This window comes from Myodes glareolus, chromosome 3 (assembly GCF_982192425.1).
Source record: "Myodes glareolus chromosome 3, mMyoGla1.1, whole genome shotgun sequence".
NCBI classification, from domain to species: Eukaryota; Metazoa; Chordata; class Mammalia; order Rodentia; family Cricetidae; genus Myodes; species Myodes glareolus.
The window spans coordinates 127,208,564-127,235,019 of record NC_142028.1 but is presented as its reverse complement, the minus strand read 5'-3'; the positions used below and the strand labels follow the sequence as shown (position 1 = coordinate 127,235,019).

At 44.5% G+C, this 26,456-nt stretch overlaps 1 long non-coding RNA gene across 1 annotated transcript in view; it reads left to right on the top strand.

Moving 5' to 3' along the window:
- The window catches only part of LOC146895048 (uncharacterized), a 27,643-nt gene extending 1,187 nt beyond the window's left edge, over positions 1–26,456 (top strand). The window contains exon 3 of the long non-coding RNA XR_015000804.2: positions 25,853–26,456. This is a non-coding gene — a long non-coding RNA (uncharacterized LOC146895048). The remainder of the gene's footprint in view (positions 1–25,852) is intronic.

The window sequence follows — 26,456 nt, the reverse complement described above, 5'->3', positions numbered from 1 at the left end:
ACTTACTCTGTGTACCAGGCTGGGCTCGAACCTAAAGAGATTCTCCTGCCTCTGCCTCTCGACTGCTGGGATAAAAGGCACATGCCACCACCATCCAGCTTGTTTGTTTTTTGAGGCAAGGTCTTGCTGTGTTGCTTTGGCTGTCCTGTAACTCACTACTGTGAGTAGACTGGGCTGGCTTCAAGCTGGCTTCCTGCTCCTGATTCCAGAGCACCAGGACCAAAGGTGCGCAGCACCATGGAGAGCCTTCCATGTACTTCTGCTTCACAGATGGGGTGACTGAACACAGACAGGGGTGACTAGGAAATGATCACGGCTCGGGCAGACTGGCTTCCGACTGTAAACATCCCCGCCAACGGCATGTATGCTACCATTTGGTACCTGCTGTCTGGAGGAGAGAATCCCCTCCGTAAGGGTGTAAGGAGGCCTTCTGGAGAAGGAGGTGGGGTTTGAACTTGGTCTTGAAGGTAGGAGGGGTGTCACCAGGGAAGAGGAGAGGAGAGGAGGCCATATAAAGGTGGGCTATGGAAATCAGGAACCCAGGGTCAGTGAGATGGCTCAGCAAGCGAAGGTGTCCGTTGTCGAGGCTGGCGACTTGAGTTTGCTATTTGAAGCCTACATGGTAGAAGGGAGAAGTGACAAATGTGTACACTGCACCATGTATCCCTGCAGAACAGATGAATGACCAAACAATAAACAATGGGCAAAGAAAGAAAAAACCCCAGGAAACTGGACAGCCTGCTCCTGTCCAGTGGTTCCTTGAACCTTCATCACAATCAGAACACTTTCAGTATTTGGGAAAACCCTTGCCCTGGGTCTGCTTGTTGTCCGCCCTCCTCAGGACCCAGCCCCCTCCACCTCCTCCAGGCATCGTTTCTCCGGTCCCTACAGACGAGTGCTTACCTGTGGCATCTTCTCTGCTGTGGAAGCTTCTGTCTTTCTCTTTTTGCCCATGCTGCCTTCTTTCCTCAGTGGTACGTGGAACACTTTCCTGCACTCCCTTCCCTGAGCTGGACACAGAGCTGTTTTTGGTGCCACTCCCAGCGAGTGCTTCATACTAGACTTAGCTGTTACCTCACTGCACCAGCATCCAAGCTGGCAGGGCAGTGCTAAGCCTTCTCTATGGTTGTTGCTCCTAACATGGTAGTGCTTACATACTGAGCTCTAGTTAACATCCATTGAGGTGAAGTCCAGCAAAGGGTGGCTTTTATTTTATTTTATTTTTTTAAGTATTTATTTATTTATTTATTCATTTATTTATTCATTCATTCATTCATACAGTATCCTGCCTGTAGGCCAGAAGAGGGCACTAGATCTCATTACAGATGATTCTGAGCCACCACATGGTTGCTGGGAATTGAACTCAGGACCTCTGGAAGAGCAGTCAGTGCTTTTAACTGCTGAGCCATCTCTCCAGCTCAAAGGGTGTTTTTTAATGACCCTGTTTACTCATGCTTACTTTAACAGGCCTACTAAGAAATGACATTTCTTTTGGTGACAGAGCACTGTACCATGGAACAGATGTTCCGGTTTGTTTAACCTTACCCCCTGAGGGCATTTAGGCTATGTGTAGTTATTTTGGATAAACATGTCATGAATACTCATGTGGAGGTCTTTGTGCAAACTCACTTTTGTTTCTTGGAACAGTGACCAGGAGCGACCTTGCTGAGCTGTGTGGTGAGCGCTGAAGTCGCTTCAGAGATGTTGTGCTGCTTCGTCCCAGCAGCCTTTCCAGAGCTTGCTATGATCACTTGTTTTTATCATATTTGTGTATGTGTGTGTGTGAGTGTGTGTGTGTGTGTGCGTGTGTGTGTGAGTATGTATAATGTATATGTGTGCATATATACATGTCACAGTGTGGGTGTTTGTGTACATAGTATGACATATATATGTGTATAATGTCTGTGTACACACGTGTCACAGTATGTGTGGTGTGCATATGTGTGTAGGCATAGTTCTGAGGACAACCTTGGGAGTCAGTTCTTGCTTTCCATTTGGTTGCAGATAGGAATAACGTGTTTGCTGCTATTTTTGCTCTCAGCCTAGCGGGCCTGAGAACATCTGGGATCTGGGGATCCTCCTGTCTCTGCCTCCTGCTTCCCTGTAGGATTTCTGGGACTACAGATGTGCATCACCTGACTTTATGTGAGTTCCAGGAATTTAAACCTTCTCATGCCTGGGGTACACACTTTACTCACTGGAACATCTCCCGAGCTAATTTTAGCTCTTCTCATTTGTTTGTTTGCTTGTTTTGATACAGTTCTCTCTCTATGTGGTCCTGGCTATCCTGGAACTTACTCTGTGGACCAGCCTGGCCTTGAATTCACAGAGGTCCACCTGCCTCTGCTTCCTGATTGCTGGGAGTAAAGGTGTGCACCCCAAGTCCAGTGTGTTTTAGCCATTCTGATAGATGTGAAATAGTAACTCACAATGGTTTTGATTTTCATTTCCCTAATGACTAATGATGTTGAATATCTCTTTATGGGTTTACTTGCCGTCTGTTAAATCCTCTTTGGTGACACAAACATTTTGATTGCTATGTGTATTTCTTCTTTTCTGTATTCTTAACAGATTCAAAGACAAATGGTAATCAGATTGTAGAAAAGGGAGTCAATACACTCATTAAGGAAACAGCAAAAACAAGAAACGACCCCCCACACACAAAAAGCACATGCTGCAGTCCCCTCTAGTCATGAGGAGTATGTTTGCATACCCTTGAAGATGCATGAAACTACAAGTCACCAAATCCCATGAGAGCATTCCTCCACCTATGTGCAGCTTATGATGTGGTGACACCCAGACAAGCTATTGAAGGCAAAGATATTGTAAGTTGAAATCATATCTAACACATTTAAGGTCTCAAACATCACAGTTTAGTGCCATGGAGTGCTGAAGAGTTTTTGTTGCGTGGCTGATGAGGGCTGGGGCCCTACTGCAGCTGCCGAGACTCCCCAGAGAGTATGTTACGTGTCATAGATTGCTAGGACGGATACAATAAAAACTATGCGTTGTTTTTGCACCATCATGAAGGGGAAAATTTTAAGACAAACTATATACACTGGGGACCATCTATAGATACAATGTTTTTCCTTTCATAAGTACCTGCGGCAAATCTTAGTTTAAGAGTTAGGTACTGTAAGAAAATACCTGAATAACTGACGGTAGAAAGAACAACTATGACACTACCCTCCAAGGTGCCAGCATGACTACCGGTGCATCTCGAAAGCATCTTAAATAACGTGCGGCTTATGCCATTGTAAGCATTATGATGCTGTGACCTGATAGTCAAGATGCCTACTGACCGCTTCGCAGTGGGAGAACACAGCTACTGCAGTAGAAGTAGGCAACAGCAACGATCCTTGCCTTGTGCACAATGGGGCAAGAACAAGATTCCACATTTGTCTGAAAGGCAAGCAGTTCAAATGTAGGAACTGTTTATTTCTGGAATTCTCTGTTCAATACTTTTGGACCACGGTTGACTATAGGTAGTAGAAACCATAAAAGCAGGACTAAGGTTGAAGGGGCCCTACTATATTTGGTTAGGACAATGGCAAACCAATGAATTCTATTAGCTGAATTACAGCTCAGGAATGATCTTAATTTAATAATGTGGTTAGAAAGAAAGAAGCAAGAAAGCCAAGAAGTGGGGGGAGGAAGAATGGTGAGGGTAACGCATGAGTAAGCATGAAGAAACTGCGAGGACACACGTGTGAGGAAGTGTCCTTACACACTGATGCTTTGGACATGGACTGAAAAAGTTAATTAAAAAAGAAGAGACAGCCTCCTTGAGAAGAGGCACACGAATGGGGGTCTAAAGGAGGCAGGAAGGCTGGATGTAACCCGCGAAGAGTGTCTGTTGTGAAAAGGCATGGGGTTGTGTTTCAAGAGTGAAAATCAGGGCGCCTAGATGAAGCAGTGGAGCAAGGGTGATGGGCTTGGTGGCCACGAAGGCAACTGACTGGGTAGGGCTTCTGGAGGTGGGGCAAGACGTAGTTGATCTTCCAGTGAGGTGTGGGTCTTTGAAGGCCCAAGGCAAGGAAGTTGTTGAATTTTGGTTTTGTTTTGAGAAGATCTTGGTGGCTACCATTTCGAAAGCAGCCCAAAGGAAGGGAAAGTTGGGAAACAAGTTGAACATTTCTCTTATGATCTGAGAGGAGCATACTGGCATTTTGGTAAAGGATCAACAGGTAAGGTCTCAGGGAATAAAAGGTTTAAGATAGATTTTGGAGCAGAGGTCTGTCCTTTCTTACAAAGTTGGACAAAGGAAAAAGTCTTAGTGAGGAGTCCATTTTCAATCGAACTACGTTGAACACCCCAGCCCAGACATGTGCAGAGGATTTCCTTAGTGTCTCTAAATCTAAACATCTTGAGAATAAAGATGGTGGAGCACAGAACTCAGGTCATTGCTGCTGTGTGGTGTCTGTCAGTGGGAAGCTGTGGTGGTGGCTGTTAAACTGGGGTAGTAAACAGAAGGAAGGGAAAGACACATTCATCTCAGGGCTAAGCCCATGTCGGTGCCATTTAGAAATACATCACACTCACAGAGGCAGGAGACTGATGCTTCAAAAGCAAGAGTTTGAGAGGAAATTTAATGATTAGAGAACTGATTCAAATCATTTCGAATCTTCAGACTTCATTCTTCCCACCATGTGGGACTGGAAACGGGGATGGGGCCAGAATTCTGTGAATTCTGAATTGTGAAGGATGCTTTGCATAATATCCAGGGCTTCCGTGACACTTTCTGCTCTTCATTGGATCATTTTTTGTTGTTGTTTTCCCTCCATCCCTACACAGTCCTTCTAGCATCCTAGTTTGGGAATAACTTTTTCCCCAGAGTGTACTATAGAAAGTTCCCCGTGGTAGAAAGTTCATGCCATGAAGAAGGAGACGGGACAATCAGGAGGTGTCAGCAAATGTTTGCCCTGTTGCTTCTTCATTGGGAAAAGTAATTTTTCTTAATTTAAAAATTATTTGTTCAAACAAAAAAAAAACCAATAAAAAAACAGGGTAAAGACTGTAGTAGGAATAGTGAGCAGGCCTGCTTTTCGTCCTGCCTGGCTCCCACACGGCTAGCTTTACACCCGAAATAACAACACTATGAACAGAAACTGTATTCTGTTAAACACTGCCTGACCGATTATATCTAGACTCTTATTGGCTAATTCCCACATTTTGCTTTAACCCATATTTAGTAATCTGTGTAGCACCACGAGGTGGTGGCTTACCAGGAAAGATCCTAACCTGCATCCATCTCGGGTCGGAGAATCATGGCGTCTGCCTCATTACCTTCTTCCCAGCATTCTGTTCTGTCTACTCTGCCCACCTAATTTTCTGCCCTATTAAAAGGCCAAGGCAATCTCTTTATTAACCAATGAAAGTAACACATAGACAGATGACCCTCCTCCATCAAAAGACCTAAACAGAGAACTCTCAACAGATAAATCTAAAATGCCTGATAGACACATAAGGAAATGCTCAACATCCTTAGCCATTTGAGAAATTCAAATCAAAACAAGTCTGAGATTCCATCTTATACCTATAAGAATGGCCAAGATCAAAACACCGATGGCAACTTCTGCTGAAGAGGATGTGGGGTAAAGGAAACAATCTTCTATTGCTGGTAGGAGTGCAAACTGGTACAGCCGCTTTGGGTATCAGTATGGTGATTTCTCAGAAAATTAGGAAACAACCTTTCTTAAGACCCAACAGTAACACTTTTGGGTAAATACCCAAAGGATGCTCAATCATGCCACAAGGACATGTGCTCATCTATGTTAATAGCAGCATTGTCATAGCCAGAACCTGGAAACAACCTAAATGCCCCTTGACTGAAGAATGGATAAGGAAAATGTGGTACATTTACACAATGGAGTACTATACAGCAGAAAAAATAATGACATCTTGAAATTTGCAGGCAAATAGATGGATCTAGAAAACATCATGTTGAATGAGGTAACCTAGACCCAGAAAGACAAATATAATAGGTACTCACTCATAAGTGACTTTAAGACACAAAGCAAAGAAAACCTGCCTGCAATTCACAATCCCAGAGAATCTAGACAATGATGAGGACCCTAAGAGAGACATACATGGATCTAATCTACATGGAAAGTAGAAAAAAGACAAGATCTCCTGAGTAAATTAGAAGCATGGGGATCATAGAAGAGGGTAAAAGGTGAGGGGGGGAAAAGATGGGAGCGGAGAAAAAATATTGGCTCAATAATAATAAAAAATTATTTGTTCCATTTATTTTAGGTTATAATTATATTATGCATCCCTCTCCTTCCATCCCTCCAAAGCCTCCCATATATCCCTCCTTGCTCTTTTTAGATTCATAGCCTCTTTTTAATTAATTGTTATTATATACATGTATGTATCTGAATATACATATATATTCCTAAACATGTAAATACAATCTTCCCAGTCTGTGCATACTTACTAGTATTTGTGTTTTCAGAGCTGGGCATTTGGTATAGATTAACCAATCAGTGGACTCTTTCCTGGGCAGGACTCTCTCCCACTCTCTGCCTCCTTAATTACCTGACGTTCCTTATGTATGGTTGAAACGTCCTGGGCTTTGCCCCATTCACACTGTTATGTCTATGGTTTTGTTTTCTTTGTTCTGCTCATGCATTTGCAAGGCAATCCTGAGAAGATTTCACCCTCACTTCTGAATATTTCAGTTATGGAAGTCTAGTCGCCGAGCACTGTGGTGACGTATTTGTACGGTGCTCTTGCTCACTAGCCTGCAAACATTCGCAGGCAGTAGATAAGCTTTGTAAACTGATAATTCAAGCTCAGAATATAACTGCTAAATAAACGTGTGGGGGAACTCTACATTTGGCCAGGGTTCAGTGAGTGGACTTCACTGTTGGGATATGTTATCACAGGCTGGAAGGGTTCAGGACAGTTCAAACAGGAGGGAGTGGCTTGACTTGTTTTCTGATAGATTTCACAGATGGAGATGGGGAGAATAAGGTTGGAGCCGAGGGCCATTGTTGGTGGTGGTGTTAATACTGTCCTGAATCTCATGCTTGACGACACCTGACTCTGACTGCTGAGAATCGCTTTTGCTACTCTGTGATTATTAGCCATAGGGAAGCCTACAAGCCTACCAGGGACTTGATGGATGGCTGGTCTATGGGAGAGGGAAAATAAGAACAAATGTTTCAGCGTCATTGCCTCTATTCTAGTAGCTCTCAGAATCGTGTGTGTGTGTGTGTGTGTGTGTGTACACTCATGCAGCTAGGTGTGTGTGTGCACAAGTACACATGTTTATGGAGGCCACAGGCAACTTCAGAGGCCCTCCCTTAGGTGCTGTTCACCTTGGTTATTTTAACAGCGTTTCTAACTGACTTGGAGCTTGTCAATTATGCAAGCAGGCCAGTAAGCTCCAAGGGTCCTCCTGTCTTTACCCCTTCCTATGTCTTCTGGGGGATTGAACTCAGGAGGTCCCCATGGTCTCAAGGCAAGCACTTGCCCAACTGAGCTATCCCCTCAGCGCTGAGATTCCATATTTATATGATCTTTCTTGAATCCCACATGACCTTGTCAGGTAGGCATTGTTCCTCTAATTTTGAAGAGCAGGAAACAAAACCAGAAAAGCAATTCTTACTTGTTCAGAATCACCAAGGAAGGGAGTGGTAGTGGTAGAAGCTGAAGTTGAACTCAGGCACCAAGTTTGCTGGGCCTATGTTCTGCTCTGTTCCTTCTGGAGGTTGTGGCCAGCAGAGGTCAGGGTAGTTAGACAAGACAGGGCTCCATGCAGAGAGGGTGTGGAAAATGAGCAGGAGATGAGGCAGCAGAGAGTGGGTAGTTCCTCTGGAAAGAGCAGATGGAGCATCGTGTTCACACACAGTCTGCTTGGACTCTGTCTACTCCTTCTAACTACAAAAGTCCCCAACGGTGACAAGTTTATCACAGCCTTTCCATGGAATGCTTCTCTAGTTGGCCACAAAGCTGAGGCTGTGCGGAAGGAAATGTTAGGACTCCTGCCAAATGCAACAGTTTGGGAAGTTGGAGGGACGGGGTGGAGAACGAGCGTTGAGCAGTTGGGACTGGAAATGAGTAACGAGTAGGGACGAGCCCCACTATCAGAGGGAAAGGAAGTGATTCAAAGATAGCTCAACACACGAGCTAATCAAAACTGGACGCAGGTGAAGAGGGCAAAGGACTGCTTTATCCAGAACCACATCTCTGGAGGCAGCCCGTGTGAGGGAGGGTGGGGCTCTGGGAGAAGGGAGTAGAAAGGCCTAACGAGAAGAAATACAGGCACGGTGGCACACGCTGAGATGGCACAAGCCGGAGATGCAGAAACAGGTGGAAACCATCGGATGTGCAGAGACGGGCTGGCAGCAGCAGGACACAGGAGGCAGTGATGAGGCTATCGCCGTGGGACTGCGCTAACTGGAGAACATAGTGAGAACCCTCCTGAGCGGTGGCAAGCTCCTTCGCTGGATGGGTTGATGGCTAGGTCATGCTGCTGCGGCGCGACACCCCCATGCTTTTGCCTCCTCCTAGTCCTTGGCAGCGCCACCGCACAGTACCTTAGGCTGGGCAGTTCACAGTGTCTGCTCATTGTCCTGGGTGTTGGAAAGCCTAAGACCAAGGCGCTAGCAGATCTGATGCTTGGTGAGGGTTCCCCCTCCTTTGAAGATGGAGCCTCGATGCTGCATCCTCACAAGGTAGAGGGGGTGAATCAGTTTCTTTGGGAGACCTTTACAAGGTTACCAATCCCACTCACCAAGCCAGAGATGGGGTGGCCTCTTCATATGTGCGTAAGGTGGGTTTTTTTTTCCTTACTCAGTTTGTGAAGGAGCACTAACATTCAGGCCTCTTCTGTCCATGATGTGGAGTCCTCTGGGTCAAAGGTCACTGACAGGGAGACTCTGATGTTCCCTGGTGGGTTCTGCTTCTCAGAACACACCCCTTGAGGATGAGCTGCCTGCGTGTGCCAGCCTCAGTTTGTGAGTGATGTGTGAGCAGATCTAGCACTCCCCAGAATAGGGTTGTCACTCTAACACACCCCAGAGTCTGTTGGATTTTTGGGGACAATGAAGGGCGGGGTTTGGCTGCTGATTGCTGCAATGGAACGGCCTCCCTAATAGAAGTGTCTTAAACAATAAAAGCTTATTTTTCCTATCACATTGGGGAATACCTCCTGATCAGTAGATTTCTATTATGGACCTTGGAGGCCTGGCCATAAAGTGATCATTCTCATTGATTTGGATGCAGGAAAGCAACCGCACATTGCCTTTTACTGATGTTCTCTGGCTTGTCTCACCAGTTGATTCTCATTTACCTGTGGCTTTGTCCACCACAACTCTCCACTCCCTCTACTGAACAGCTTTTTTAAAAGAAAAATTTACATATTCTCTCTCTCTCTCTCTCTCTCTCTCTCTCTCTCTCTCTCTCTCGTGTTTGCACGTAAGGGTATCCTTACCTGTGTGAGCTCATGTGGGTAGGTCAGAAGTTGACTAGGGGTATCTTTATTGCTCTTCACCCTTCCTTCCTTCCTTCCTTCCTTCCTTCCTTCCTTCCTTCCTTCCTTCCTTCCTTCCTTCCTTCCTTCCTTTTATGCCTTCTTCCCTTCCTCCCTCCCTCCCTCCCTCCCTCCCTTCCTTCTTCTTTATTTTTGAGTCTATCATTGAATCTGGTGTTCACCGATTGCCTAGAGCGGTGGCCAGTGAACTCAACATGTCTCCATTCCCCAGCCTGCCCCCCGTGTTGGGGTTACAGACATGGACCATCACATCCAGCTTTTATATGGGTTCTGGGAATCTAACCCAGGTCCTCATTTGGTACAACAGGCACTTCCCCCCTTAGCCACCTCCCTAGCTACACGGCACAGGCCCAGGTACTGAACTTGGGGGTGGGTCATGAAAAGTTTGTGAACAACACTGCAGCTTTGATTCTGAACTCACGTGCACTTTGCACCGCGCACACCATCACAATGTGTGCCTCCAGTGGACCCTGGCTGGAAGCCCTCAGCTCAGAGTCACATCTAGTCATGTGATGAATTACTGTGTCTTTGCTGCATTTGCAAAGGTGTTTTGCTTTTAGAAGCAGAACGACTTAATTACAGAAGACAGACATTCAATAATTTCCTGCTATCATTCTTCAGCATGTAGATAGCAGATTGGTAGTCTTTGGGTCATGTTGAATTAGAATGTTTGACTTTAAGAAAAATCACTGGTAAAGTTACTGAAGACCTCCATAAAAAATATTAAATGAATTTGACTCAGATTAGGAGAGAATTTCGGGCCACTTCTGAAATGGTTCTAAACATGCTTCTGCCGTGCTTTACTGTAAAGTGTGTGACAATTGTAAGTCAAAATGTCAGTCAACTCTGGGAAATGTTGGGTATGCTTTCCATCAGGAAGTGTCAAACATTCTGCTAAGATTTAATGATTTATGTAAAAATAAGCAAGCGCATCCATCTTGTCATTAGGTAAGCTCTCTTTCAACTTTAATAAATGGTAAAATTATGTGTATATCATGGAATTGTTTTCACACAAATTATGTCTTACTGTAGGTAAATATTTTATTTATGTACTTATATAGATACTTGGTGTTTCATAAAACATTTCAGGCACCCATTGCAGATACCACTGTCCCCTGTAGCTGCTGGCTGTCATCCCTGACCTGCTGATGGCAAGCCCTTAGTCTGTGTCTCTTTCCAGCTATTCAAAAGTAAATTCCAAAGGCAGCAGACAACTTTGGTGCTCTGAGTATTAGAGAGAAAAGAATTGCCTGCAACAGCCACTTCTTTAGCAGAATTAATCCAGGATTCATGTGTCAGGATGTTGACCTCACATGCTATGATGGTACTGGTTACAGCTCCATCTCAGGGAGAAACTTCATCCTGAAGCTTTCAGGTCTTGACATCCTGTTCATGGCAAATGCTGGATCATACACAAGTCCTTTCTAGTTTTTCATCTCACTGACATGCCTGCGTGGCTGGATGGCAAGTCTGTGGTCTCAGGGAAGTAAAGGAGGGCATGAGCATCATCAGAATTCTGAATTTCTTTGAGTCCAGGACAGGAAGACCAGCATGGCGATTGGCGTTGCTAACTGTGGACAGCGCAGATACCTGTGACTTGCAGGCACCTTAACCACCAGTCTCTCTCTTCCATCACTTAGGAGGGGCTTCCCACTCCATGTGTTCTCAATTTCCCTCCAAGTCGAGCTGGGTGACCGAGTACATGACTATTAATAAAAATCTAAATAAGAATGGTTAGAAGTCCCCATCCCTGAGGAACAAAGGGGCATGAACGGAAGCACTGAGCAACCTGGTCTTGCTGTAGTGTCTGCACGCTCGTCTGTCCCTTCACTATTCTTTGAATGGGATGAGCTTCAAAGGCAATGGATGAGGAAAGGCCTTTGGGCCAGCACATGGCTGCAGTGGAAGAGAAGTGGCCCTTTCCTTCTCTGAAAAGAAAGTGGTGTTTCAGCTTCAGGCTTGAAGGTTTAAAGAACTGAAACCACTAGGGCTCGGGGCCAGTTTTTGTTTGCGCTGTGCTCAGGCCCTTTCCAGCTGCTGCTCTAGCAGCCCAGAGGCCACTTTAGCTGGGGAAGACAGGACTTTGTAAACCGCCTTCCCTAAGGTCTTCAGGGGGGATTGCTTCATGCAAATCTCTCTGTCTCAGAAAGCTGTCCTGAGAAGACAGCATGCGGAGTGTGTGTTTTTACTTTTGCTTTTCTATTTCCAAATCTGAAACAGTCACATGTCAGGAGACCAGTCACAAACTTGCTGCATGACTTCAAGCCATCAGCCCCCTCACCCATCTCCAGGAGAGCAAGGGTCCTCATGTAGGCAAACAGGGAGTGGGCTGTTGTGGGAAAATGTGTTTCTTGGTGAGCTTGGCTGACTTTAGTGACGCCAAGCCTAGTGTTTAGAAGCTGGCTCTTTTCTGTAAGCGTGGGCTCGGAGGTCTCTACTGGGTAGCAGTCTTGGTTAGTGGGTCAAAGTATGTGACCTGAAGTGTTGCTCCTGGCTGTGTTCCTTACCTCCTTCAGCTATGTGACCTTCTGCTCACTGTTGATTCCTCTCATGCCCGCTATGTGTTCTCCTTGACAGTGACGAGGTGGCAGCCATACGGCCACATGCTGTGAAGACAAAAGGCACTGTGTTCATAAGGTGCTGGCTGCAACTGTATAGAGCCTTGCCTCCCCTCTCTTCCCTTCATGGGTCAGCCTGGGTGACCTGACCCTGGCCACCACTGATGCTCCTTTTATGACCTCCTTGTATGAGGTCAGAGAATAATTACCCTCAACCAGTGTTTCCAAAAGGATGGCCAATGGGGCATGGAAACATCCTCCCAGCTCAGCAGCCTCCAGATGGCTGTCTGTCTATGGCATCCTCTTTCTTGATCCAGTCTCTCTTTGAGACACGGCTCTTTCCACTCTAGCTTCCATATTCTCTTCTGTGAAACCTGGAAGTGAGAAGAAATCATCTCTAATAGAATTGACTTCTGCCCCATCCTAGGTTAGATTTTTCTGTACTTAAAACGGGATCTCTCAGTCTTACTATTATTGACTTTCATGTATGTGTGCACACATGTGTGCATAGGTACAAGTGCATGTGTTTACAATGATATGTGCATAGAAGCTAAGGACCAACCTTGGGCATTGTTCCTCAGGAGCCAGGTGCTTCTTTGAGACAGGGACTCTCACTTTTATCTGGAACTTGGGAGTTCAGTTCTGCAGGCTGATCACCAAGTCCCAGGGACCATCCCGTCTCTGTCTCCCCAGAGCTGAGTCCCGGGGACCATCCCGTCTCTGTCTCCCCAGAACTGAGTCCCGGGGACCATCCCATTTCTGTCTTCCTAGTTCTGAGTCCCAGGGTTCATCCACTCTCTGTCTCCCCAGAGCTGAGTCCCGGGGATCATCCTGTCTGTCTCCCCAGAGCTGAGAACTCAAAGGCACATTGCTCCACCTGGTAATTTTTTCTTTTGTGGATTCTGGGGATCCAGTTCAGTCTCTCAGGCTTATGTGACAAGGAGCTTCCATCTTCTTTTCAGAGCAGGCAGCTCTCTGTTGTCCCGTGTGTAGAGACTTCCCAGCTGTGTCCCTGGTGTCTTCCCCTCGGGCACCAGTACCATTCCTTTCTCAAGCTGTGACGACTAGAAGTTCCTTCAGACGTTGCCCCCCACCCCCTGGAGAATATTGATTTGGACGAGAAACGTGCCTTAGGAGCACAAAGCACCACAATGCTGGGAGCCTTTGTCCAGCACTTGACGCCACCGCCGTGTAAGCGTTTCCCTGTGCGCATCGTCAGCCTCATGGCGTCCTTCTGAAGTGGGCATGGTAGCCTCCGTTTGCAGACGAGGGCAATAGGCTGCTATCAAACTATGAACCTGGGATATAAACCCTAGTGTTTCCACTTTAGAGCCTGGTTGCTCCACTGCTTTGAATGTAATGAGGTAATCTTGCAGAGCAAGGCAATGGGGCTTATCTATTAAAAAGCACTGGATCTGAGGTCTGGCAGAGTTAATTCAGAGAACCATGAGCGCATCTCTGCCCCTCCCATCATGATATTGGGGAAGATACAGGTTAAAGGACGACGGGCTGGGAGCAGACTCACACCTGCAACACGGCTTCCATTCACCCCTGCAGGCCTGGATGTGGTGTTATAGGGTGGACAGAAGTATCACCTCATCCTTGGTCTCACACTTTCTTGGATTTCTAGACCTTTCTTCTTAGATACAGTCCAGTATGAATAGCAGTATGAAAGTTAGGGGAACTTTAACACATGTGGACAGGAAGAGCCACATTGACCCCCTCTGGAGTTCTCTTATGTCTCCTTTCTTAGGGGTCACCACAGTGGTCCCGGCATAACTCCAGCGGTCATTCTTAGCTTCTCCCAGCGTCTTACTTCCTATAATTGAGCAGTTACCAGGAACTGGTCCTCCCAGCTGCCAAGCGTCTTTGATCCCTACTGCGATCCCTCCAGGCTGGGCTGCCTTACCTCTTCCTTCTTCACCGACATTCACCACCCATCTTGCCCAGCCATCTAGAAAGATCCTTCTTGCTCTGCTTCTGACCTGGCCTTTACTCTCAGCTTCCTAAGTAGCGTACAAAGCTCTTTTCATTCATCTTTTGATTGTTCTTCACCCTCACGTCTCTTCTTTTTCTCTGTGTTATCTCCATGGAGTGACTCGACTTCTCTGAGGGCACCATGCCACGATTCTCCTCAGTCCTCTGAATTTGTCTTTGCCTCATCTAGAGCGCCTCTCTGCAACACCGACTTTGGCTTAGTTGTTGTTAGTACTTTCCCTTTGGGGACACCCTCTGATGCCAGGCTTGTGTGTAGCATCCCACTGGGGTCACCCCACATGCTGCTCTGAACTTACTTATCAGGTGATATGTCTGTCTCTCTCACCATACACACATGCTTTAAAAGCATTTAATATTCCTTTTTAAAATATATAATCCCCAGTCATGGAGCTGGCTCAGTAGGTGAAGGTGTTTGTCTCCGAGCCTGAAGACCTGAGTTTCATCCTAGGTGCCCATGTGGTGAGAGTAGAGAACAAACTCGTGAATGTTGTCTTCTGGCCTCCTTCTGTCCCCATAATGTACACACAGCAAGTAGGATATGAAAAAATAAATAGTTAATTCCTCACACTCAGCACTGACATTGTTACAATAAATGTGTGCAACACATGTGAATGCAGCCGGTGTTGTATGATTTCAAAGGTACTGTAGGAAGGATGGGGAAAACAGGCAGCAACCTGTTTTCAAGTTTGTCAGGATATGGTGAATGAGTGATCAAAGTCAAGCCTGGAAGACTCAGGGATCTCTCTCCCACCTTGAAATCTTCAGCGACTTAACTGGAAGTGATCCTATTCAGTGGAAATGTGACTCCAGGTCACATTTGATACTAAGATAGGAAAGAAGCTGACTTTGTTACATGACAGGGAGACAGTGTTCTCCCTCTGTGGCCTAAATGTCAGCTGGGAGGCTCATAGCACCAGCGGCGACATGACCTGAGTCATGCTCGGGTTCGCCGTTAGCTTGGCAAATCTGTCTGATGAAGTAACTTGAAGAGCAAGCGTTTGAATGATGTGAAGCAGAACTTCAGTGTCCACATCATGGCATCCGGTGTCAGACAATTCCCTGGGAGAGCTATACTATGCACGGGAGCATCTTTGGCTTCCACCTGTTAGACACCAATAGTATACTCTCTGCTCTAACAGTAACAGCCTTGTGTGCGTGCAGACACACCAAGCGCCTCTGCCTTAGAGGTGTTAGAAGTGGAGCCATCTGACTGGGGAAGAGCTGGGCTGTCATTCACTGAAGGCTTTTTGTTAGAATGAGATCTATTTGAATTTGACTTTTGTAAAAATAGCTGCACTCTCTCCTGCTCCCCGTCCCCCACAGATTTCAGTAGATCAATGCAAGTCTAGCAGTTTGTGGGCTCTTCCAGGTTAAGCTTTGGTCTTAGGAGCGATCGGAGGATGGGAAAGCCCAGACCTTGGATCAGAGACTACTTATCTAACAATCACAGTTGGGTGATAAGGGTGATAATCTGAGGCCCCCATTGCTTGGCTTCTCTCTAGAGACTGACCTCATGTCTCCCATGAGCTTAAGAGGTTCCTGGAAGGCGTCTGCCTCATTTCATCTCTTATTGACTGTGCTCTTTCCCAGAAGCTAAGACAGTTAGACCTGGAAAATAGTTCGAGACCTTTGTTACATTGGGGGAATTGAGGCTCAGTAAAGTGAATTGTCTAAGACCATATCGTCTGTGGTTCCTTGGTAACCTGTTTCTGGCATTCTTTCTCCCACTAGCGCTGTCCACCCCACATCTACCAAAGCTTTGGATGAGCCCTGATGTAGACTTCTGTAGTGTTTCCTCTGATTTCACTGAAGACTTCAGTCACACATCCTGCCTCTTGCTTCCTATTTGCTGATAGGGCATTTGCACACAAGTAGGACCTTCACACCTCAGCAAACAGTGTAGTTCCCGCCCCTACAGCTCAGGGAACGTTATGGAAGAAGGGAGAGGAGACTGTAAGAGCCGGAGGAACGGGGGGGGGGGGGGTTTGCTGTGAGACTGTGTCTCCTAGAGATGTCAGAAGCTATGCCCTGAAAGTCTTACCCAAACATGAGCCAAACAAGGAGGACAACAATAATCATGCCAGCACAGAAGGGGAGTGCTCACCATACACAAAGATCACAGTCACTAGGACTGCTGAAAGCGGGGGAAACAGTCTTTCCCAAGGAAGAGTACGCCAGCCGATTATTCGCTACTAAATAGTCAGCCCTGGAAACATTGTACAGACTGAGCAGGTTGCAATTGTGCAGCATTACATATACAGCAATATGTGTAACAGCGGTTAATGAAAGAGAGGCCATGAATTTGAAAGACAGTGAGTGGGGGTTTATGAGAAGATTTGGGTGGAAGGGGCAAATAATGTAATTATATTATACTCTCAAAAATAAAAGAAATAAAAAAGAAAAGATATGTTAAGGCCACCTTTCAAATGATACAATTGCTACTGACTAAGATTGAACTCAATGGAATAAAACTAATGGGAAGAACCTGAGGGACTGAGCTAGGCCTAAATAGAGCTGCGGAGAAGCTGGACCCTTTAGGGAAACTCCCATGCTTCTGGACGATAGCAGTCATCTCTCATGTAGGGTTGGGCACTGTGGTTGTTTCTCATCATGTCGTTTAGAGGAGTGAGACTGGGCTTTGGATTCAGGTTCAAAATCTACAGCTCACATCTTCACTACTGAGATAACTCCATTTCCAATATTCCCTGTGGGCTGACCCTGATAGCTAGGTTATCAGTCTCACAACTATGGTAGAAGTGTGTGTGTCTGTTGGAGGATTCACAATTTTCAGATGAGAAGATTGAATTGCAGAGAGTTTAAAACACAAAAGGGCAATAAGGAATAGAGCTGGAAGTCAGAGTTAGGGGGAGCCGAAGTCATCTGCCTCCAGATTGGACATACCTAAATTGAGATTTTTATTTTATATTTAGGTATTACCTAGCATCTATAAACCTTAATTTCTTAGTCTGTTGAGTTGATGATACCTCCTTGAAAGAACCCCATGGGGATTAATGATAACAATTCTTTAAAAATATTTTTAAAAATTTAATTTTACATATATGGGCATTTTACCACATGGATATCTGGTGCCCATGGCAAGCAGAAGAGGACATTGAATTCTCCGGAACTCGTGTGACAGATGGGTGCTGACACCATGACACCATGTGGGTGCTGGGATTGGAATGTCGGTCCTCTGGAAGAGAAGCCATTTTTCTTAATCACTGAATTATCTCTCCAGCCCTAAGGATAATTCTTGGGCAGTATCTGGCACCTCTGAGCATCCAGTCCATACTCAGTCTTCCTTTCTTCAACCATGACTTCTTAAGTGCAATGTTGGTAAAGGCAAAGTAATAAGTGAACATGTACGTATGATTACATTTAAAATTAGCATGTGACGAAGCAATGCCAGGTTTCTTTCCATTCCCACGGAGGATCTGGAGGCAGAGAGAGAGTGACTGCTTAAGTTCAAGCATCAAAGAGTTGGCTGGGCCAGAATTAGCTTTCATTATGGTTGACTCCAAGGTGGCCCACGGGTTCCCAGGCTGTACTTCATCCTTTACATATGGAAACCTCACTGAGCTTTAGAATTGCTCAGCTTCTTAAGGTCATTCTCTGGGTGTGACTTGCACCTTTATAAACATGCTGATTGTTTGCCTGACTTAGACCTCTTCTTGTCTAGAACTAGAAGAGACTAGTTCTTTGAGGGCCATCTGATTTTTATTAAATATTGTTTATCCCTGGTGAATTTCTAGTTTAGACTTGCATCCATCCCTCCATGTCATGCCCCAATGAGACCTTAGGACTTTAGACTATTCTTCAGTGAGAGTGGGTTGAAATCTTATTAAAGCTCTTCCTGGTGTGTCCCCAAAGCACACAGCCGGGTCAATTTTCTTTATGCCCACTCCTCTATGAGTCCCTAAAGACTCATAGCTCAACTCTCAGATTCTGCTCTTTAATGCTTCAGGCTCTTGTTCGGCATTTTTAGATCTGTCTTCACCTGATCCAAGCATTTCTTCTCCCCAAGGCCATGTCCACACACATGGGAAACAGGTGGTGTAAACAGTCATATTCTACAGGTGAAAACTTTAGAACTTGTAAGCCAATTCTCTTTGTATCTGTACCAGCCCAAGATGGTGCCCCAAACTGGTTTGGCTGGTTGCCTAAGGAAAAATTAGTAAACTCAGTGTCACATCAAAGCTTTGGTGACCCTGACTGATATCCTCCCAGTATCTATAAACTTTGTGATCTTGAACAAATTATAGCGAACCCTCTGAGCCTCATTTATTGGTGAACTGTGGAAAGCAATGCGGTATTTCAAAGCTGACAGTGGGTCTATGCACAAAAGCACCGTGCTATCCCGGAGGTCTAGGCAGAGGCTGCACGTGCGGCTGCTTTTCTTGATCAGCTTGTCATTCCTCTTGCTTGCTGATGATGCACTGTGTGTGTCCTCTGTGTGTGTCCTCTGTGCCCTCTGCGTGTGCCCTCTGCGTGTGCCCTCTGGGTGTGCCCTCTGTGTGTGTCCTCTGTGTGTGTCCTCTGTGTGTGTCCTCTGCGTGTGCCCTATGTGTGTGTCCTCTGTGTGTGTCCTCTGTGTGTGTCCTCTGTGTGTGTCCTCCTGCCACTCGAGCTCTTGGAAAACAGAGGCTTCAGAACAGACTCAAAGATGAATTCCCAGAACACTCACCATAGACGTGCCCAGAAAGTGAGTGAATGGAGAGAACAACTTTGGGAGTAGGAAGACATTTTGGGCTTCAAGGAGAAATATGTGAGAGCTAGCTTCTGAGGGCAGAGATTGCTTTTCTCAGTCTCAGGGGAGTCTCTGTCATTACTTGACTCAGCAACACACACTTACTAAAATTGAATATGAACTCCAGAAATGGTTAACGTAGCAGAAAACACAACTTCCACTTGAGCGGACACCTACCAGTCATAAAAAGAGAAACTAAGGCTCTGGAAGGGAAAGAAATGTCTGGTTTCATAGTGGTACCATAACCTGGTACCTAGACAGTAGTTGGCTAAGACCGACTCAATGTGGCATATCAGAACTGAACTCAGCTTGATCTCTTGCTGTCTCGTGACTTTCAGGGCTGAGCAAATCAGAGTATGAAAGGGGAAGAAGGTTCAAGGTCAGTTAGCAAACATAGTAATTGTATTAGTCATAGTTTTTACATTGTTATGACAAGAAAGCTGACAGAAACTTAAGAAGAAATGTATTTCAGCTTATGGGAAAGCGTAACACATCTGGGCAGACTAGGAATCAGAGAACGGAATGGTGCACATCTGGATTTATTATTTTTTAATCTTATTTAGTTGCATAGCCCAGCTAATGGGATGGTGCTGTCTCCATTCAGGATGGCTATTCAAGCACCCTCACAGATACACTCAAATCCAGTTAGGTTGACAGGGAGGACATCCACCATAACTATCCTCTCTGGATTATTGCTTCATCTGCAAAATTACATGAGTGGGGAGACCAGCATAAAGAGGGCTGAAGACCAAAAAGGCTATGACAATACTTTGTTAATCTTTAGGAGATATTTGTTTCAGGATAATAGTGGACTGTCAACTGTTAAGACCCTATTGCTGAAGAAATCTAAAGCATAGAACACCTAGTTGGTACTCAGCAGGAAACTCTGTTCCTTCTGACTAGTTAGTGTCCACAGTGCTGGAAGGCAATCATCACTCTTACCAGTTGTGAATCCTGAAAGCTACAGTAATGACAGTCCTGGGTAAAATGTGCTCACTGGTACAATAGTGGCATGGATGTTATGGGAGTAACCGACCACTTAAAATGAATTTAAGGCCCGCTTCGTGGGATGGAGCACATAAAAAGCACTGGACTATAAACTCTTCATCAAGGTAAATCCAGTCGTTGTTGGGTGGCTGATGCCCGATGGATTACAGATGTGTGCAGTGGCCAAGATGGAGGCATCTGAAGAGCTTTGCACGGGGACTAGTGATGTGTGCCGCTGGGAAGTGGAGAGAGATGCCACTCAGTGTGCAGAAGCTAAGAGAGCTGCGCAGTCAACAAAGTCTGGGAAAGAAATGAAGAATGATAAAGAGTATTGGGGCCAAATGCTTGTGAGAACCAGCTTTTTTTTTTTTTTAAAGAAAAGAGTTTCTAGGAACTAGTTAACCCTTGACTTCTTAGAGCTCTACGATACCAGATAAGATGTTCCTGTGAGAACCAGACAATTCTTCTGTCTCTCTGGGAGACAAAAGTGGCTATACCACCATTTGCTATGCGGAGAATTGATTCTTTAGCAAACAGGGATAATTTGTTTTCCCCCTTACCATTTCTATGCTTCCCCCTTTCTTTTTCTTGTCCGATTGCTCTTAAAAAGACTTCTAATACCATACTAAATAAAAATGGTGATAAAGGGTATTTTTGTTTTGTTTTGAATCTTAGATTAGTGATTAGACATCACTATGATGTTGGTTACAGGTTTGTTAGGTGCAATCTTGTTCACAATATAGCTATAAAATAAAATATATAGGAATAAATTTAACCAAGGAAGTGAAATATTTCCATAATGAGAACTGCAAAACTCATATGAAAGAAATTAAAGAGGAACACACAGACACGCAAATATAGAAATCTTTTACATTCATGTATCAGAAGAACCAACATTATTAGTATATCATATGCCTAAAGCAGCTTTGATACAACTGGCATCAAATTGCTGACATTTTTCATGTTTTTTTAAACAACTGTAAAATTTCTGTGGAAGCATGAAAGTCTCTGGTTCGCCATAGCAACCTTAGATAAAAGGAATAAAGTTAGAGACATCAAATTGTCTAACATCAAATACATTGAAAACCTATAGTAATTGAATGCTATGGAGTTGTCATAAAATATAGAAGCATAAATTAATAGAACAGAATAGATTGCCCAGAAACAATCCCATATATTTATAGTCAACTAATTTCCTGAAAAACACAAAAAGAACATTGAATAAAAACAATATCTCAATAAACAGTTTGTGTATTCATGGAAACTAGATATTTACATGTTGGGTTTTGAAATCTGACCTTTATTTTTTATTCAATAGAAAATAAACAACAATGCAAATGATCAGGATTGGTCCAAGAGCGGTGAGTTTACAGATAATTGATCACCCCCTCCTCCCAAGGCTCAGAGATCATTGTGAAAGGGGGCAGAAAGAGTAGTGGGTGACTCCAAAGAATCTGTGTCTTTCAGACACAGCAGGACAGCTGCCTAGAAACTCATAGAAGTCAAGACATCATGTATTTGACCTTTGAGAGCTCAAGACAGCAAATCCCAGCATGGAATGAAGAGGTGGACACAAAGTCTGCTCCTTGTAGAGGTGCTATGAGCAATTCATAGCTGCTGGGAGAGATGCAGACAATCTTATTTAAGAGTGGAGCCCCTGGAAGGGGATCATGCTTCAGTGGAAGGCCACATATCTAAGACTATGTAGGTAGCACAAAGTGGACTTGATGGTAGGGAAAAAAGGACCCAAAAGTTGGGGGAGCAGGGAAGGGTGTCTGTGGTCCTGGGAGGAGTTGGGAAGAGGGTGAATGTGACCAAAACACTTGCGTGACTTCTCAAAGAACTAACAACTTAGACACAAGCAAACCAAAGATTTCAGCGTGAGACTGGGAACTGTGAGAGTGTGAGAAGAGGAGGGAACCGGGTTCAGTGAAGGTAATAAAGTGTCACAGTGGGTAAACATGCCTGCTGCTGAGTTTGATTTCTGGAACTCTCATGAAGAAGGAGATAATAGGCTCCTGAATTGTACTTTATCCTCCAGATACACTCTGTGGCATGCACAGATGTGTGCACATGTGCATGTGTGCAAACATGAATAAACAAATGCAGTGAAATATTTGAATAAGAATATAAAAGCAAGATATGAAGAAAAGAGTAGTCATATCACAATTCGGATCATATACTTTACTTTAATAGTAACCATTTACAGCCAGAGGAATCAAGGGCACCACAATAAAACTTACAGAACTGACCAGCTAACCCGGGCTCACGGGCTCACAGAGACTGTACTGACAGTCTGGGAGACTACATGGGGCCAACCTGGGCCCTCTGCACGCATTACAGTTGTGTAGCTTTCTTTTATTTTAATGGAAGTCCCAACAGAGGGAACAGGGGCTGTCTCTGACTCTGTTGTCTGTTTTTGTGACCCATCCCTTCTAGGGTTACCTTGTCCAACCTTAATAGGAGAGGGTGTGTCTAGTCCCACTACAGCTTGATATACCATGGCTGGTTGATATCCATGGGATGCCAGCCTGTGTTTGAAGAGAAACAGAGGAGGAGAATTGGGTGGGGTGGGTGGGAGGGGGAGGAAAGAAAGGAGGGGAAGCTTTGATTGAGATGTAAAGACTAAAAATAAACAGACTACAACAAAAGAAATTAAAAATAAAAGAAAAATAACCATTTATGAGAGTGAAAAAATAATCCTCAGATAAAGAAAAACATGATTTATCTGACAGTGGATTAATGCTCTAAATATGCAAAGAATCTGAAAATAACAATAAAATATACTTAAAATAGGACTGAACACTAATTCAAGGAATAATTTCAAGTAGCCAACACATCATAGACCATGTTCAACTTTATTAGCCATTAGAGAGATACAGGTCAAAACCACAATTTGATAATATCTTACTTTAGTTTTGAAAGTTTATCCTCTCTCTCTCTCTCTCTCTCTCTCTCTCTCTCTCTCTCACACACACACACACACACACACACACACACCCAAGATGGTGGTGAGGATGAGGAGAAAAGGAACCCACAGACTCTTGGTGAGAATTTATGCCGTTATTAGAGCATAATAACAGTCTAGATGTTCTCTATGAAACTAGAACCAAATCTATCATAGAATGTAGCAGCCTCCCCTCTGAGTGCACCTGGGACTACCAGAGGGACCTGCTCGTTACTGCACTATCTAGAAATGCTAACATTTAGAATATACTTAGTTGCTCATTAATAGGTGAATGGACAAAGAATGTGGTCTATATATACAACAAAAAACTATTCACATATAAAAGATTTCATTAGTTGCAGAAAAACGGATGAAACTCTAGGATAAATTCACATAGTAGAGCAGTTGCTACTAGAGGCAGGGAGGAGGGGAACCAGGTGATGGTTAGAGGACAGGCGTCCTAAGATACTTAGACAAAAAAGGTAACTTAGTGCTTTGAAGTTTAGAACTGGGGAAGACGAGTATGGTTTGTACTATGCTATACTCATAGGAAACCTCTGAATCCAAAGAAATAATAACAAGGAGCCATTGCTCATACTCAGACTAATCATAATCAGTATCTATTGCACACACACACATTAAATAGCATATATTCTCTATAAATAAAAGCATAATTATTCTAATAAAAGTCTACAAAAATGATATGGAAATGCAACTACCCCAAATTAGCCATTACATACTATGTACATGTTTTAAATTACTACACTGAGTCACATAAATTTGTACAATTAAAAATCTTATAAAAGCGAATGCTCTTTGAAATGAGACTTAAGGAATGGAAGAGACCTCTACTCAGAGGAGAAGGAATGACTGGGGGTCAGGTGACAATGTTTTTAAAGGACGGGTAGCATTCATGCAGACAGCCTGAGTTCTCGGGCACAACAGTGACTTGGAACATCTGAAGGAAGGGAAGATAGTGGGACGAGAGGATAGGGTGGTGTTCAGACCCTAAGAGCCAACTGATTAGGCTCAGAAGGACTTTTGTCCCTGTGGGCAGCAATAAGCCATGGGAAGCGGTAGGTGAGTGGGACTGGATGGCAGATGCATCCCAACACACCACTCCAGCAGCTGTGGGGGGTCACTAGGAGGTAAGAGCGGCTGGAGTAGAGCCCCTGGTGCAAGGCCGAGCCCCTTGTCCAGTCAAGACCTGACACATGCAAGAGCTAGAGGCTTGGGGTGTATGTGGGAGAGGCAGCAGACAAAAATAGAAGGAAGAAATACTGCAAATACTTAAATTTAAAATTTCTGAACATTTCTACAATGGCCTCAAAGACAAGTAGGGGACATAGCCATGGCTGGGATTATGGGTGCCTTGGGAAATGAGAGGCCTCATTCAATGGGAAGTGGATCGCCATTTTGTGAGTTCCCTGTAATACTGCTGGTTGTTGTCTCAGGGATTTTATTGCTGTTATGAAAGCAACTTTGGTAGGAAAGGATTTATTTAACCTTAAAAATCTTAGGCCACCCTCCAGCACTGAGACTATCCACAGCAGGAGCTTAGGGAATGCTCCTCACTGGCTTGCTCCCTGATGTTGCTCAACCTGCTTTCTTGCATATTCCAGACTACCTGCCCAGAGACGGCCCTTCCCACAGTCAGCTGGTTTCTTCCACAGCTATCAAGACAATAGTCACAGGCTTACCAAAGACCAATCTTATGGAGACATTTTCTTAGCAGAGAATGCCTCTTTCCAAATGACTCTAGCTTGTGTCTTGACATATTACTAGTCAACACAGCTGTGTGTTTGTCAGGAAGGAATATTACAACTCTGTAAGAAACTGCTTCAGGTGGTGAAACTCAGGTAAGGAACTTGAGGAATGTGGCCTGAGGCTGGAGATTTCTGTCATGGCAGAATGACCTCAGATGTGGAAGAGTGTTGGAAACTGTCCTGGTTCGGATGTCAGTGTCCTCTCCTACAGAGACTTAAAGGTCAGCTTGGTAGTATTAGTTGGATTGTTTAAGAGATGACCAAATATTGAGCCCTCATGAGTGGGTGCAGACCTTGCCATAGAGGTCTCCCATGGCTTTCAACTCCTTCTTCCCTTCAGATTTTCACCATGGAGGACACAGAGTTCATCTCCTCTGGGAGAAGCGTCAGTGAAGTACCATCATTCAAGCAAAGAGCATCCTTCATTAGATATCTGAACTTACTGGTGCTTTTCAGTGTACAGAATTCTCAGAAATACATGTCTGGCCTTTATAATCTGGTTAGTCTCAGGTCTTTTGTTATAGTAGTACCAACTGTACTAAGGCAGAAGTTTCATATTGAGTCTTCTCAGTGCCTCCTCACCTGGTCACTAAGCAACTGTCTACTCTTTGCTTGCAAGAAGATGGCTACCTCCCACATAGACTGTCTGTGCTTTTAATATTGTATATCTATCCACCAATACAATTTCAACCTGTCTCAGGCAGAGAAAGCTGTGTCTTTCAAAGAGTTGTCTAAGAATTCTTGCACAAAACAGGTGATTAATGATGGTGTTGCCACGACAAGCCAGTGCCTTGATTGAAATTGATTTAATTTTTTTCTCATTCAAAGTTTAGTAGCATTTCAAGCTGCTTGTCAAACAAAGCAGAAACATAAGTGAACTCAAGAAGGATCGTTTCAAGAGCATAGGGTTGTGGCAGCAGAGAACTCTAATGCGGCAGTGGGATGGAGATTGCTGGGTACAGGAGGAAGAGTCCCTGTGGGCAGGAAAGGCACAGGGTCTAGGTTGAGAAAAGTCAAACTCTGTGTGTGTGTGTGTGTGTGTGTGTGTGTGTGTGTGTGTGTGTGATGTCTGTGCGTGAATGGGGGTATACTCATGACTGCTAGAACACATGATCACTCTCAGTGGTATGCACTGGAAACAGTTAAGAAATGAGGAACTTGCATCAGTGAATGTGACCTGAGCGTGGAAAAGCATTGTGGCAATGACTTTAAGAATGATGGGCTATGTCAGCCCTGCTTCCCTTATCTTCCTCCTACTCCAAACCTCTTCTTCCTGGTTTCTTGCATTGTCATTTATCTAACTGCCTTCTTCCTCCTCCCTTCCCCACCCGCTCTTTCTTACTCCAGGTTTCTGTCTCGTTCTCCACATAGAAGCAAAGCCATGATGTTTCACAGATTACAAAGCCAAATGGAATACATGATCTCATCAACCTCACAGCCACGCGTGGAGATCGGTGCTGTCCCCATTCTGCAGATGATGAAAACGAAGGCCAAGAAGTATGAGATCACTTGCCTGAAGCTGCATAGCCATAGGGAGGCAGAGGCAAGATGGTGGCTTGTGGTTTTTACTTCCAACTTTACAAGTCACAGGAATTCCAAAATGACAGCTTGCACTGCATTTCCCCAAACAAGAACCAAAACCTTCTCCATGTTTAAGGACCCCAAAGTACAGCTGTTTTCTCCTAAGAAAATTTTCTAGATGACATCAAAGGAGTATTTTTCTTCTAAAGACTTATCTTGACTTATGCGGAAGCCCTCCTTTAAGACATCAAAATCTTTTGATGTTCAAGACCATTTGTATATAACACTGTTCCCACAGCAAGGTAGGCTTAGAGTCTGGAGTCAACACACTCTGGCTCATTTGGTAGATTTTCAGGAGTTTTGTGAACAAAGCAGACTTCTAAAATAATCAAGTCATTTCTAAATAAATGAATTATATCGAGAACATAGA